The following is a 13891-nucleotide window of genomic DNA, read 5'->3' on the forward strand; positions in this document are numbered from 1 at the left end:
CGTGAAATTTCTGCTTTTCACCTTGTGCCTGCCATCCTTTGGCAGCCCAGCAGCAGAAGAGCTGTCAGGAGCCGAGCTGCAGAGCAGAGGGCAGAGCACCCGCATGCTCGGCAGCACCTCGAGAGCCCTCCGGATCGGGAAACGCAACCCCCCCGTGTCACTGGGACAAACAGGGAAGCAGGATTTCAAATGTTGACTGTTACTCCAGGTTCACGACGTCAGGCTAAATGAATCCTGTGAGAAACTCAGCTCCCTGCCCTGCCGTTACCCAACAGAAGAGTTTGTCCCACATAGCAGCCTGGGAGATGACGGGGTTATGCAGGGTCCTGAAGCCAACGCGTTCCCACTGGTGATTTTCTGCATTTGCAATGTTTGTGCTGAGGTGGGAGTGAGGTAATGCAAGAAGCTGAGGCCCCTTCAGAAGCCACATGATTTATGCATTTTACTTTGGATACATTTTCCTACTGGGACACCTCCAGTTGGCCCTGAGAAATATGAATTTTTAACACGCAGAAATGAAAAGTCCCCCCCCAAAGGACCTGAGCTACCTGTGAATGACTGCAGGGTAATGGGAAGGTGCTCCCTGCAGGCCGAGGAGTTTAAATAGAGCTTAAAATGGACAGTCCAGTGTCTCGAGGATCTCAGCACATTTCTCTGTGCTGATGGAGCCCCGGTTTGCCCTATACAGGAGGAGGCTGCAGCGGTGATCCCTGTGGGGCTCCAACCATCCAGCTCGCTCCGGGCTGGTTTGGAGCTGGAGAGAGCTCAGGTTTGGTCCTGGGGACGGTGCTGGCACAATGGGAGTGAAGCTGTCCCCTTCCCTAGGCCAGGGGAGGGAGGACCAGCACAGCCCACGCTCAGGAGGGACCCCACAAGGACCAGCACCAGCACGGCAGACCCTGCACGGGGACTGCAGCATCCCAGGGAGCAGCAGGGCACCGTGGTCCTTGGGGTATCACCCAGGTCTCTGCATGCTCCGTAGGGGTCAGCCCCTGTCCCCAGCAGGGTCTCAACAAGTTCATTTTTGTGGAGGTGTCTCTGAAGTAACAGGGGATTCCCAACCCTGTTCCCTATCTTTATCCCCTTCCCCATCCCCTTTCCATCCTCATTGCAACCAGCATCACCAGCCCCATCCCCATCCCCATCCCCATCCCCATCCCCATCCCCATCCCCATCCCCATCCCCATCCCCATCACCTCCCCATCTCCTTCCTCGCCCCCACCCCATCGCCCCCCTGTGTGGGTTCTGAGGGCAGAGGACCCCCCCTCCTGCTCCAGGAGCTCACAGCAGGGCAGGACCAGGGCCGTGCCCAAACCTCTGCTGCTGCGCGACCTCCCCCAACCCTCCCCTTTCCCCCATCACTTTCCCCTGCGGGCCTTCATCCCCCAGATTTCTTCTCTCAGCGAGTGACTTGCATTTTATTCCTTGCACCCTCCCTTCCCCGTGGTGCCCCCAGCCCAAGCAGAGAGGCAGTGCCCGGGCGCAGCACCCTGCCAGGCGTGCGGGCTGCGATGAGCGTCTTTGTTCTTTGCCATGCTCCATCCCCGCTCCTTCCCATGCTGACCCCCGGGTCACTGTGCGAAAGTTCAGCCCCGTCTGAACTCAGATTGCATTCCTGCAGCTGCTCAGCCCTGCGCTCACGTCACCGGGAGGGCTGGGAGGGATGCGAATTGACGGGAAGGTTGCTCACAGCCTCGCTTTATTGTTAGAAAGAGCAGGCGTGAGGGAGACTCCAATGAAAGGGGAATGGGGCATGTGTGAATTGTGCCGTCACCGTCGCAGGGATAAATTTAGATTTTCCAGAGGAACAATTGCTGTGTTCCAGTGGAGGTCAGGAGGCATCCAGCAGGGATTTCCCACCGACCCCAGCTGAGCGCAGCCAGCACATCTCACCCAGACAGGCGCTGGCAGCCGTCCCAGCCAGAGCCGGGCTCCCGACCTGCCTCGGTCTCTGCTCCGACCAGGTCACAGCAGCGATTTATGTGTCACACACCCACAGACACAGCCCTGCTGGTGAAATGGTTCTGCCAGCTAAAGCAGCCACGTGCTGGGGTCACTTATCCACACTCTTCCCAGCTCCTGCAGCCTGCCCAGAGCCACAGCACCTCCAGCCGGGCTGGATTGGACCCGGCACCCTGAGCTGGCAGCGGGGGCTCAGAGCCACCGACCGCTTTGGGTCACTCAACCCCGAAATTTGCTCGGCAGCTGGGTTTGTTGTGCCCCCAGCCCCACCGCCCCACTGGTGCTGAGCACGGTGCAGGAGGCTCCCGGCAAGGCAAAGAGCTGCAACGGGGCTGTCCCGGGCTGCTGAGCACCAACCTGGTCCTTGTCCAGCCCCAGCGCCAGGGACACCTCCGTCAGTGTGTTCGCAAAGATTTCTGCGTTTGATGGAATTTCCTCTTGAGCGGACACAAATTTCCAAGCGGGGTGAGTCAGAAACGTGGAAATGGTTGCAGCGAGATCCAGATGTGCCATGAGAGTGGCCACGTCCCCGGGCTCCGTTCCCATCCTCGCTCCACAGGGCCCCCATGGACAGACCACCGGCAGCCCCGGTGCACCCAAGCCCGTATGGGGTGCAGGCCAGCACCCGGCTGTGGTGTCACCTGTGGGGTCACAGCTTGGCTGGATTCCCCCCCTTACACCTCGGAGGTTTTTTTCCCAGCCAGGGGAGGCTCCAAGCACCCTCAGCCAGGAGCAGGGGAACTAATTTCCACCGTCACACCAAAAAAAAGCCAACATAAAAGGCCCGCAACGCTCATCCCAACCAGCCCCTTGTTTTCCTGGCGGGCTGGATGGGAGTTATGCAAGTTCTCGCTACCCTTTATTCTTCCTGCTGTGCCCCGGACTCCTTGGAGAGCGCTGGGTCACTGTGTGGAAGGTCACCCTTGCCATCAGGCAGGAAACTGGAGCACTTTGGTTAACGTGGGAGGCTCGGCAGCCAGAGAAATTGGACCCTTATTTTTACAGTCATCACTGAATTTGAGCAACATGTGTTTTGGATTACTGGCTTTCGCTGCTTGGGCTCGTGACTCATCCACGCAGGGAGCTGCAGGTTCCCAGGGAGAACGATGCCTATCAGAGCACCCGGGGTGCTCCCGGCCCTATGCCAGCGGGGCCAGATCCTGCACATTGCCCAGTGCCGGGCTTCACCACCCTTTGGATGGAAACAGTGGACAATAGGGTCAGTGCTTGTGTGCAGCTCGGTGCCTTTGTCACCAGGCCACTTGGTGCCGTGAAAGACTCCCCATTAATCAGTATAGTTGGGAATTAAAATAAATAAATAAATAAAAATAAACTCATTTTTGGGTGTCTAACTGGTCCCAGGAGGCTGTGCTGCTCGGACAAGTTTGCTCTGGGAAGTGTCAGCCTGGAGGGGTTTGGGCTCAGCCCGAGCACTGTGCACCATGGGCTCTGCGAGCTCCCCGTGGCCAGGCTTGAGGGAGAGAATTGCTGGGGGTTGGTGGTGGGTCCTGCCCTGTTGGATATCTCCAGTAACGCCCTAGCTCTCCAGAGGGGGTTGGACAGTCTGGAGAGCCGGGCTGCCAAAAATCTCGTGTTGTTCACCAAGGAGAAGTGCAGCCCCAGGCACCAGGACATGCTGGGGGCACCCAGCTGGGCGGAAAGGACCTGGGAGTTCTGGTGGACACCAGGTTGAGCGAGAACCAGCAATGTGCCCCCGCTGCTAAGAAGGCTGATGGTGATCTTGGCTGCGCAGGGCAAAGTGTTGTCCACAGGTGAAGGGAGGAGACCCTGCCCCTCCGTCCAGCACCAGCGAGGCTGTGCCTGGAGTACTGGGGCTGGTGCTGGGCCCCCCAGTACAAGAGAGACGTGGATGTGCTGGGAGAAGTCCAACGGGGGGGCATCAAGATACTGAAGGGCCTGGAGCCCCTCTGCTGCGGGGAGAGGCTGAGAGAGCTGGGACTGCACATCTTTCATTTCCTTTGCCTGTTCTGGAAGGAGATACCCAAAAGGGAGGAGAGCGTGGCTGTGGCAAGCATCAGTGACACCCCCGGGGCGCAAGGAGGGTCCCCCCGTCCCCTCCTCCTCTGCCACAGGGGCGCAGGCGGAGCTGGCACCGCTCAGCACCCACCCGCCAGCACCCGCCGGTGGCCGTGACCCCTCCGTCCTGCTGGCACAGCCCTCATCGGCTGGATCTGCTGTCGCAGCACAAACGGCTTTTTTTGGCCGTGTGATAAACCCCAGGGTCACTTCTGCTGCCCAGGAAGGCTTTCAGGACACGTAGGACGGGTGTCCATGCGGGTCCCGGGCACCTCCCCACCTGGCTGACACCTCGCAGGGTGCCTGGAGGGCGAGTGCTGCTCAGCATGGGGCACCCACAGATCCCATGGGACCCCCTGCACCCCCACGGGGCCACGGCTGCTTGTCCCGTGGGGAGGGAGCTGCAGGCTCAGGACACCCGTGGTAGCGGGCCGCAGAGCCCCAGATACGGGAACAAGGGCAGAGGGGATGTTTCTCGTCATAGGGGAAAAAGGCACAGCCTTCCTGGCTCGGTGCTGGAAGTCCCAGCTGGGGCCCAAACTTCTCCCAGCACCTTCCTGCCCAGGTCGTGACTCACAGCCGTGACGGCCCGGCTCCCCCCCACTGGCTCCAGTGGGCAAAGAATGGGAACGGTCACGGCCGAGCCCCAAGGGACCGGGTGAGGTGGCGGTGATGCTCCTCAGCATCCCCCAAAGGTGCACTTGGGTGGACGCATCCGGGAAAACCTGCGTGGGAACAGGAACATTTCCTGCAGGTGGTCACATTGGGAAGGGAAGGCAAGGCAAGGCAAGGGAGATTTTCTTGTCATGGATATTTTCCAGGAGGGTCTATAAGTGTATTTTAATGTTTATCTAAAATTGTTCTCAATTTTCACACCTCTCAGGATCTACAGGCATTATGTGATGTAAAACAAAACAAAACAAAACAAAGCAAACAAACAAACAAAAAACAACACAGTTTTTAATTAATGCATTGAAAACTTGAAAACAAGCAGGTGAAAATGCCCCAAAGCACAAAGGGTTTGAGCAGCCCCTCCCCAGCAGCTGTGCTGATGCAGTGGCTCCGGGGCTGGCACCCGCAGGTTGCCCAGGCAGTAGCCTCCGTCCACCCAGCACCCACAGGGACCCCACGGGCAGGAACCAGCACCCACAGCCACAGGGACCTGTCCGTCTGTCCTGCACCTTGCCAGTATCACAGCAACCTTTGCCTTGTGTCCTCTCGCACAGCCAAGAGAAGGGGCTAGCAGGGGTGAAGTCATGCTGCTCGGGCATGGCTGGGACAGAGCGGCCCTTGTTTGGTTTTCATTTCTTAGAAAAACAAACGCTGGGGGAGCTCACCCTGCACAGACGGATGCCTCGGTCCGCAGGACTTGGCTCAGCAGAGGGAAACGAACCTGAAGCGGGGCCAAGGCTGCATCCGAGCTGTGAGCTCAGATGCTCTCCGGCCACCACCGCACCTGAGCACGTGTCCTGGGAGCAGCGTGGGTCTGGCATTTGTCAGTCTCCCTGCGACAAGGAAAGCCGTGGAGGCAAAACGCAGATGCCAAGGACCTGCCTGCATGGGTCAGGGTCCTGGGGATTGCTTCCGTACTGCAAAATGAAGGGAAAAAAAAAAAACAAAAAACAACTCCTGAGTGTTATCTATGAAATTCTTCCCCCAAGAAGTGGTCCAGGAGGGGAGGTTTCCCATCAAACGAAGCAGCTCAGGGTGTCAGAGCCATCGTGGCCGGCGGTGACACCGTCAGGGTGGGCAGCCCAGGCACTGCCCCACTGCAGCACAGTGTGTGAAGTGTCACTGAAATATTGCAGCTTGGGGATTTGTTTCTGCTAAGTGGCTGATGTTTCCGAAATCACCACGTCGATATCCTCGGCCAGGCAACATCTTATGTTGGAAGAGACCCCACAGTGCGCATCCATCACACACCAAGTCCTCTCGGAGCCCTGTGGCAGGGCCAGGATTTGTGTTAGAGAGAGGGAGCAGAAGAAATCTGCTCTAAACCTACCCCCACAGCCTGGGGGGGGCTTCGCACCCCACGTGTGAGCCGAGCGCGAACACCCTGAGGGTCACACTGCTTTGGGGGTGCGACACAAGGAGAGGCCAGTGCTGCTACCAGCAAGGGAAGCAGTGCAGAAAATCAATAAAAGAGGCTTAAAATAATGCAAAGGGGTGAAATCAGGCAGTGAGAGTGCTGGGGGCCCTGCATTGGGTGCTCCAGTGTTCATCGGTGTCCTGGGAACGGCCGGAGCTGGGAGCAGCAGAGGGGCAGGGGCAGAGCTGGGGATGCCCAGGGCAGGTCGGCAGCCTCCCAGTGCCTTCATGCGGGTTTAATATTCGGAAGGATTTTCTTTAACGTGCAGGAATTAACGGCAGGCAGCACAGATGGTCACAGCAGGGAAAACCATGTCATCGGACCGTGCAGGGGAGCTCGGCTGTCATCGGGATTGTCTCTGGAGCAACTGGAGAAAGTCCACCGGCGGTTCCTGGTCAATGTTCTTCCTCCAGCCTGTGGCTCCCTGGGGATATGTTGCTACCAGCCTTGGCTGAGGCTCTGCAGGAAAGCTGCGTTCCAGGCGGCTTTTCAGGGGAGCAGGAGCACCCGGAGAGCATCTGCAGCAGGAAGCATTTTGCTCGGCCCAGGAGCCCGCTGGCAGCTGCGTGCGTGCCACCCGGCTGAGAGCTGCTCCCAGCCCGGGTTTACCGCCAGGAATGTGGTTTCGCAGGACGGTTTTCCTGTAACTCAGGCATGACTCAGGCACCCTGGCGAGAAGGGAGAAGGCTCGGCATGGCGCCGGGTGGCTCGGGGCTGTGTCGTGCTGCAGGGCCAGGGCAGAGCTGGGGCAGGCTCACTGCGTTCATTGCTGCCTGTGGCTGGGCAGAGCTGCTCACACAGAGGCAAAACAGCAGCCAGGAGAGGGGCAAGGTTTGTGGTTGTGTCCCGTGATGTCCCAGGACATCTACCTCCTTGCAATGTGCGGGGACACGGGGCCAGGCTGGGGCTCACCGGCTCAGGGAGCACAAAGTGTTTGGGGTCTGCAGATCCCCACACCTCCAGGCTCCAAAGGGGGCTGGCATCGCCTTTCCACTGTGTGTCCCCCTCCCCAGCACTGCGCCATGCCCAGGGGACACCCCTGCACTGAACAGAGCCCAGCAGCAGGTCCAGACCCAGGAGGTCCTTCCCAGGAGGATCTTCAGCTGCTGGCTGTGACCCGGTGTCACCGAGGTGCCGCTTTCTGGGCGCTGCTGAGATGCTCGGGGCTGCTCTGTGCAGGCAGGGAGGCTGTGCTGTGACCCTTCCCGCAGCCTCGGGGTGCTGCTGAAAGCCAGACGCAGCCAGCACCTCGCAGGGAGCCCAGCTGCCCGTTTACACCCCCCCTGAGTGAGCGAATGCATCCTGCAAATATTCACAAACATCATCTCAGAGGGTCTCATCATTGGGTTGTTCTGGGGGGGACGTCGGTGCTGGAGGCTGGCTGGGGGGTACTTGGGTATGGAAGGGGAAGGTCCCTGCTGATGACACACAGTGCATGGGGACGGGGCCGTCGGGCTCTCATGGGGCTGCCCTGGCCTCACGGCTGTGGGAAAAACAAATGGGATGAGCCCTTCCACCCAGCTCCTGCCCAGGATGGCTGCTTAGGCTCATTTTCTCTTTCCTGAATCTCTCCAACACACCGACGTGAGGGTTGGAGCCTCATCCTTAGCGTGCCGTGCCTGCCTCTGCAGTTCCTTTACCCTTGGACTTTAGCAAAACGGACAAAAATAGCTGTCAAAAAAGGAAGGGGTGACCTTTGTCATTTGAATAAATGTTTGCTTTGTCAGCGCAAGCGTGGCGCATTCGGGGGATTTTGTGGAAGGTGCCGGGGCGCTGAGCCAGGGCCAGGCAATTTGCACTCTCTCTGACGGCAGCCACGAGCTGCCCTGGGAATGCAGGCTCCTAATCCCTGCTCAGCAGGGCAGGGAGATGCTGGGCAGAGGAGATGCCTCCCAGGGCGTGTAAGCAGAGAATTTGGGCTTCCCTGCACGTCTCCGTGCCAGAAACACTCCCCTGATGCCCAGCGATGGGATGGGAAGGGGGAGGCAGGAATGGACCCAGGAACGCCAGGGGGTATTTGGGGTTTAATGGCAATTTCTAACACCTCGTGGATCATTTGGATGCGCTAAGGCAACACCTGAAAAATGGCAAGTCCCTGGCTTCAGGGGCTCCATCAGGATGCCTGATCGCATCAGCTGGAGGCAAGGAGAGGGGCTCCCAGGGCTGCTAAGAGCCATGGGGAGCAGGGGCTGAACCAGGAGCCCACACAAGCACAGCGGGGACAGGCAGACAACCACAGGGCACTGGTCCTGTCTGCTGCCAGAGCTGAAAAGCCCAAGCCCTCACGGGGCTGCAGACCTCCGGTGTGCGCCGGCCGGAGCATTGCCCGTGGGTAACCCAGCCCTGCACCTGCCACCCGACCTTTCTGCCGGGCTGGGCTCGCCAACACCAGCAGAGTGAAATTAGAAGCAATTAAAAATTAATCTTGGCACGGGCTCAGATCAAACTTTATACCCATTTTTAGCCGCAAGTTGCTTTAGAGACGGCATGCACCCGCGTTCAAGCGGTGATGCAACGCAGCAGGGCGTGAATGGACACGAGGGCATCCAGTGGCTGGGGCTGGAGTGGGACGAGCCGGGGTCAGAAACTCTGCACCCCTGCAGCAGAGAGTGGTGGGCAGGTCCTGCAGTGCTTCATGTCTCACTTGCAAATATCCAGCTTTGTTTTCTCCTTCTCAATTAATTCTTGCTCAATTCATCCGTTCAATTAATTCATTTCCTCTGCCAGAGGGAAAAGGAGCTCTGGGAGGCGAGGAGGGAATGAGCGCCGCTTGCAAGTGCTGCTGCATTTTCCAGCCAAGGCTCCTGAGATCTTGGGGAGGGTCCCTCAATGCTCCGACTCCAGCCCGTGGCAGGGCTGGTGGCCGTGCCCGGCTCACACATCCCCAGCGAGCTCCGTGACACCGCGCTGGGGAGGCAGGAGGGCTGGGGGCCAGGCAGTGGGATGGCTTCGCTGGCTGGGCTTTCACCCCAGCAGCACCCGCGGGGCTTTGCAGGGCTTTTTTGGCTGCCCCGAGACGCTGACTCACGGGCGGCGGGGTGAGGACACAGCCTGATGCGAAGCAAACAGGCCCAAGGCCGGGAGCAAGGCCGGCGGGCAGCGATGCTGAGCCGTGGCCCAGCCACAGCTCTCCAGCAGGAAATCCGGCAGCAGAGGCAACACCCATGGGTGCTGCGGCCATGGAGAGATCATCACCGCCTCGCTGGGATGCATCTCAGGGGCAGGGATGCTGCAGCCATGGGATCTGCCCCTCTTATTTTCACCCCTTTCCCTGCCACTGCCACCACCGGGCTGTCCCCACGCAGCTCGGGGGGGGCCATGAGGGCCCTGCTGGCTGCTCGCCCACCAGTGCCAGGGCACCCGGGGGCCCCGAGCCTTCTACCCACGGCCATGGGAGGAGTGAAAGCGAGAGGTGCAAGGAGAGACAGCCGGCAGCATCTCCCACCACCCACAGCCAAGGGAAAGGGCGTGTGGCTAATTGCAAGAGTGAAATATTTCAGCAAAAATATTTCCTTCCCACCAAAATAGCTCTTTTGTTTTGTTTTGCTTTGTTTTTTTTTGTTTTTTTTTTTATCTCCCAAGTGTGGTTATATTTTTCTGGTTTCAACAAGGAAACTGGAAACCAAAAGCCTTGCTGCCCACACTGGGGACCGCTGCAGCTCGCCTGCCCCGCACGTGCCGCGGCTCCCTCGGCGCCAGCAGCCTCACCACACCCAAACCACAGCCCCAGCACCTTTTGGTGATGCTTCATGGTCCAGGTGAGACCAGCCCACCCGAGCCCACAGCTCCCACAGCCGAAGAGCACAAACAAGTTGCTCAAGCATGTTGGAAAGCCGCAACCACCACCAACCCCTCCTGCCCAGGGGTGTTTTTCTTCCCTCGAATCCCATGGTTAGAAAGGCATGGTCCGTGCTGGGATTTTGTAAGCATCTAGGGCTGGGGATGGGGCTGGGCACAGCCCACAACAGGATTACCAGCAGGGACTCCCTCTGCAAATGGTGTAAAACCACTGGAAGCTGGAGCAGGGCTGGTGGGTTTGGTCCCACCTTGTAGTGCCATGGGTGCAAGGGGCACAAAGCACCACCACCACCTCCTGCCGCTGTCCCCAGCCATCTCACCACAGCCATGAGCCCAACTGCGAGCAGGAAACCTCCCTGTGAAGGTGTGCATAGCTCTGGGCACCCAGCACGGTCTGGTGCCAGGGCAGGAGCCAGCGAGCCCCTGGGCCATCGGTCACCCAAGGGACACCACGTCTGGAAACAAAGTCCCCAAACACCCACTGCCAGCAGAGCTTTGATCAAGAAAAGTGGAGAATTTCAAGCTCTGCACATGGTTTCTCTGTCCTCTCTGCTTTCCTGTGGAAGGGGCTCAGGAAGGACAGATCCCACGGCACTGGGGGGTTTGGGACTGGCTGCCTGGCTGCCACCCAGCCGGTCACCTTCGGGGGCTGGTGCTGGAGGTGCTCGGTGCACTTGGGGGGGGGCGTCTGCACCGCAAGTCCTGGGGCCGTGTGTCTGTGCTGGGCTGAGCCACGGTGCCCTTGGGTGTCAGACACGGCTCCGTGCTCCAGACGGTGGCCAGGGGGGCAAATGCCAGCCCTCGTTGGCGTTCCCGTGACAGCGAGCCGTGGAGCTGACCAAACGAATCAGGCAGAGCTGCGCAATTAGCACGGTTATAATTAGTGGTGTCAGGACAGGTTTGCAGCCAGGCAGGTTCAAGGTTTGTGTGCCCGAGTGTAAGAGCAGCAGTGGGAGCACGGCCCCACACCCCGCAGTGCCGGGATGCTCTCAGGACACCGTGGGGATAACGGGGGCATCCCTGGGGACCGAGGGAGCCCAGCGGAGGGGATGGAGCCGGTGCTGGTGTGGGAGCCCTTGCGTGGAGGGGGCAGTGATGTGCCTCCACAGGGCCAAACCCTGTCCCATCCAGACACCACCTCTGGCCCACACCCAGGCATATCCCAAATAAACCAGTGCTCCCTGTATTCCAGCCGGGACTCCCAGTGACATCAGCTCTGGGGAGAAAGGTGCTGCTGTGCGGGGCACTCCCTGTCAGCCTCCCTGGCGTCATCCTCTTCCTCCTCCCAGGCTGTCAAATTGCTCTGGCCTCTGCCCTGCCACCTCCTTGCTGTATGTAGGGCATCCCCAGGGAGCCCGCAGCAGCTTGCGCATTGCCAGGGCTCCCGCCGCTTCTGCTCCCCATGGAGCGCTTGGAGAGGCACCGAGCTCATCCTTTCAGAGAGGAGATAAGATGGATTAAGGTTTGCTGAACGCGTGCCAAAAGAATTGCCATTAGGCCCCCAGAGAGCTTAATCTCCAGCAGACTAAAAGCAGGCTGGCTGTGCGGGGGCTAGCCCTGTCTGCAGGGGGATCAGCACCCAGGGTGGGATTTCAGGGGCTTTGGAAACCTTTGGAGGCTGCCGGGGTGCCCTGACACGCATGTGCTGTCCACAGCATCCAAGGCTGGGTGCTGAGCATGGCTCCAGCCCACGCTGCCCCCAGCACCCATGGGTGACGCAGCCAGGCATGATGCACAGACCCACGATGGATGGTTTGGAAAGCCTTGGTTCTCCCTTTTTACAATCTCGTGTCTGATTTCCCCCATCCCAGCAGCGTTATCTCCTTGCAGATTAGCTTCCCCAAGCTGCCCTTGTGCGCGTGCTTCTCTTCTGACTCACGTTTGTTATTTCCTGCTCGTATCTCTGATTTCCTTTGCTGTCCTCACACCACCCCACCCTCAGGGTCCAGCACCTCTCGGGGTGTCCCTGACCCACGGGGATGAGCTCGCTCCCAGCCCCCAGGCTGATTTCGGGGGAACGTGATGTCCTCTCACGCTAGGGTGGCCCATGTTGCTGATGGAGATCCCCCAAATCACCCCAGCCCCTGCTCCCAGGGATCCATCCTCATGCAGGAGGTGGTGGTGAGGCTGGTCTGGGGTCAGGAGCTCTGCAAAAAGATAGGTTTTTAGTAAAAAAAAAACGTATTTGAGGCAAATCCTGCTGGTGAGCAGCTGGGTGTGTGCCCAGGTGCTGGTCACCACAGCTTTTCATCGCAGCCTCCACCTCCCAGGAAGGAGAGAGGAAGCTGTCCCCATCACCCCCGTCCCGCTGGACACGTCTGTCTGTCTGTCCATCCAGCTGCCCGCCCCACGGAGGGGTTTTTGGGGCTCACTTGGCTGCCAGTGATTTAAAGCCCAGATTGGGGCAGCCCGGGGGTGGCGGCTCATCACCCCACTGGGAAGTGCTGAAACTCTGCAGGCTGGGCACCGCTCTCCCGTCCCCCCTCGGGATGATGCAACCGAGGCTCGGCCGGCGGTGACACGTTGTTCCAGCAAAGCAAACACAGCTCCCGGCCTCGTGGCTCGTTGCGACAGCCTGGGCAGCAGCACGCTGCCAGCACGGTGGCAGGGACACCCCATGCCCACGCCTGGCACCGGGGGCTCTGCTGGGACCCCCTCCTTCCCTCCCCAGGGGCTGCTTTCAAGCAGGGCTGGAACCGAGCGCTGCCCAGGTGGCCGAGGAAGCAGAAGGGACGTGGTGAGTCCCACACAAGGAGCCGAGGGCATCAGTGGCACAGGGGCTGGCAGGCGGAGAGCCGCTGCCACCAGGCAGGGTGCAGCAGGAGCCCGGCCGGGTCCCTCGCTGGGATCGGGGCTGTGAGCGGCGATGCCCAGATCTGGGTGAGAGGGAAGCGTGCTGGTGAAGCTGAGCCTTCTCCTCGTTCCCTTGATGTAATATTTGCAGGAGCAGCGTGTTCCAGCAGAGCCATAAACAGGGGGAAGGAATAAACTTGCCTTTATCTGCCCGCGGGGCCTTGGGGCTGTCTAAATTAGGAAAGGAACTAAAGAAAACAAAGGGGTTGTTTCTGAGCTGGGCTGAAAGCAGAGCAGGAGCCAGGAGGGGGAGGCTCAGCCCGGGCCCAGCAGGTGGGAACTGGGAACCTCACCTGGCCCCACTGCCGGCCCCAGGGCCAGCCTCTGCCCGGGGACACCCACCCAGGCACCACCAGGGATGGTGACGGGGGCAGCATCAGCGTCACCTCCTGCCAGGAGGGGTAGCAAAGGATGCAGTGGGCTGGGGACCAACACCCGGCCGTGCACTGACACCAACCCATGCACCAACACCAACCCGTGCACCAACACCCAGCCATGCACCAACACCCGGCTGTGCACCGACACCCAGCTGTACCCCACAACTCCACCCCCTGCCTTTTGGGGCATCCTACCCAGGTTGAGTCTCCTCTGCAAGACCTTCTCGGCCTCTCTCTGTCCCCGTCCTCCAGCAAGGGCTGGATCTACCTTGGCTCCAGGAGCGACCTCTCCCGCTGTGCAGAGCTCGGGCTCTGCCTGCCCGGGCAGGGCTGGGGGCTCCTTTGCTTTCAAGCATCCCTGGATGAAGGTTGCTCCTCTCCCCACCACCCACAGCCCCAGCTACCCGTGTTTCCCAACAGGACTTTAAAGCCTTGCCTTGCAACATCATTGTTTTGAACAGAAAGCACCATGTGCCAGCCAGGCCCATGGTGCCTGCATGCTGTTGCTTCAGGACTCGTGCTCCTATCGCAGCCCTGGCCCGTCACTGCCCTGGCCCTAGCACAGCTCAGCACTGACCTCCACGTGGGCACAAGCTGGTCCCTTCCCCTCTGAACCTTGGCCCAGCAGCTCCTGGACACAGACTCGATGCCAGTTAACTCCAAGTGAACTCTTCTGGGTCGTCTTCCCAGCAGGAAGATGTGGGTGTTACAGAAAGTGAGGCTTTCACCCAGGGATGGTTAAGAAAAGAAGTTTTTGTGCAGATATACCCACCCC

At 59.7% G+C, this 13891-nt stretch overlaps 1 long non-coding RNA gene across 1 annotated transcript; it reads right to left on the reverse strand.

Annotated features, from left to right (window-relative positions):
- Positions 1 to 8517: 8517 nt before the first annotated feature.
- LOC113845638 (uncharacterized) lies at positions 8518 to 13891 on the reverse strand. The gene is made up of 2 exons (XR_005261323.2): positions 13312 to 13891; positions 8518 to 12033 (listed from the first exon to the last, which is right to left on the reverse strand). It is a non-coding gene; the product is annotated as an uncharacterized lncRNA (long non-coding RNA).

The sequence above is a fragment of the Anas platyrhynchos genome, chromosome 29 (genome assembly GCF_047663525.1).
Source record: "Anas platyrhynchos isolate ZD024472 breed Pekin duck chromosome 29, IASCAAS_PekinDuck_T2T, whole genome shotgun sequence".
Lineage (NCBI taxonomy): Eukaryota > Metazoa > Chordata > Aves > Anseriformes > Anatidae > Anas > Anas platyrhynchos.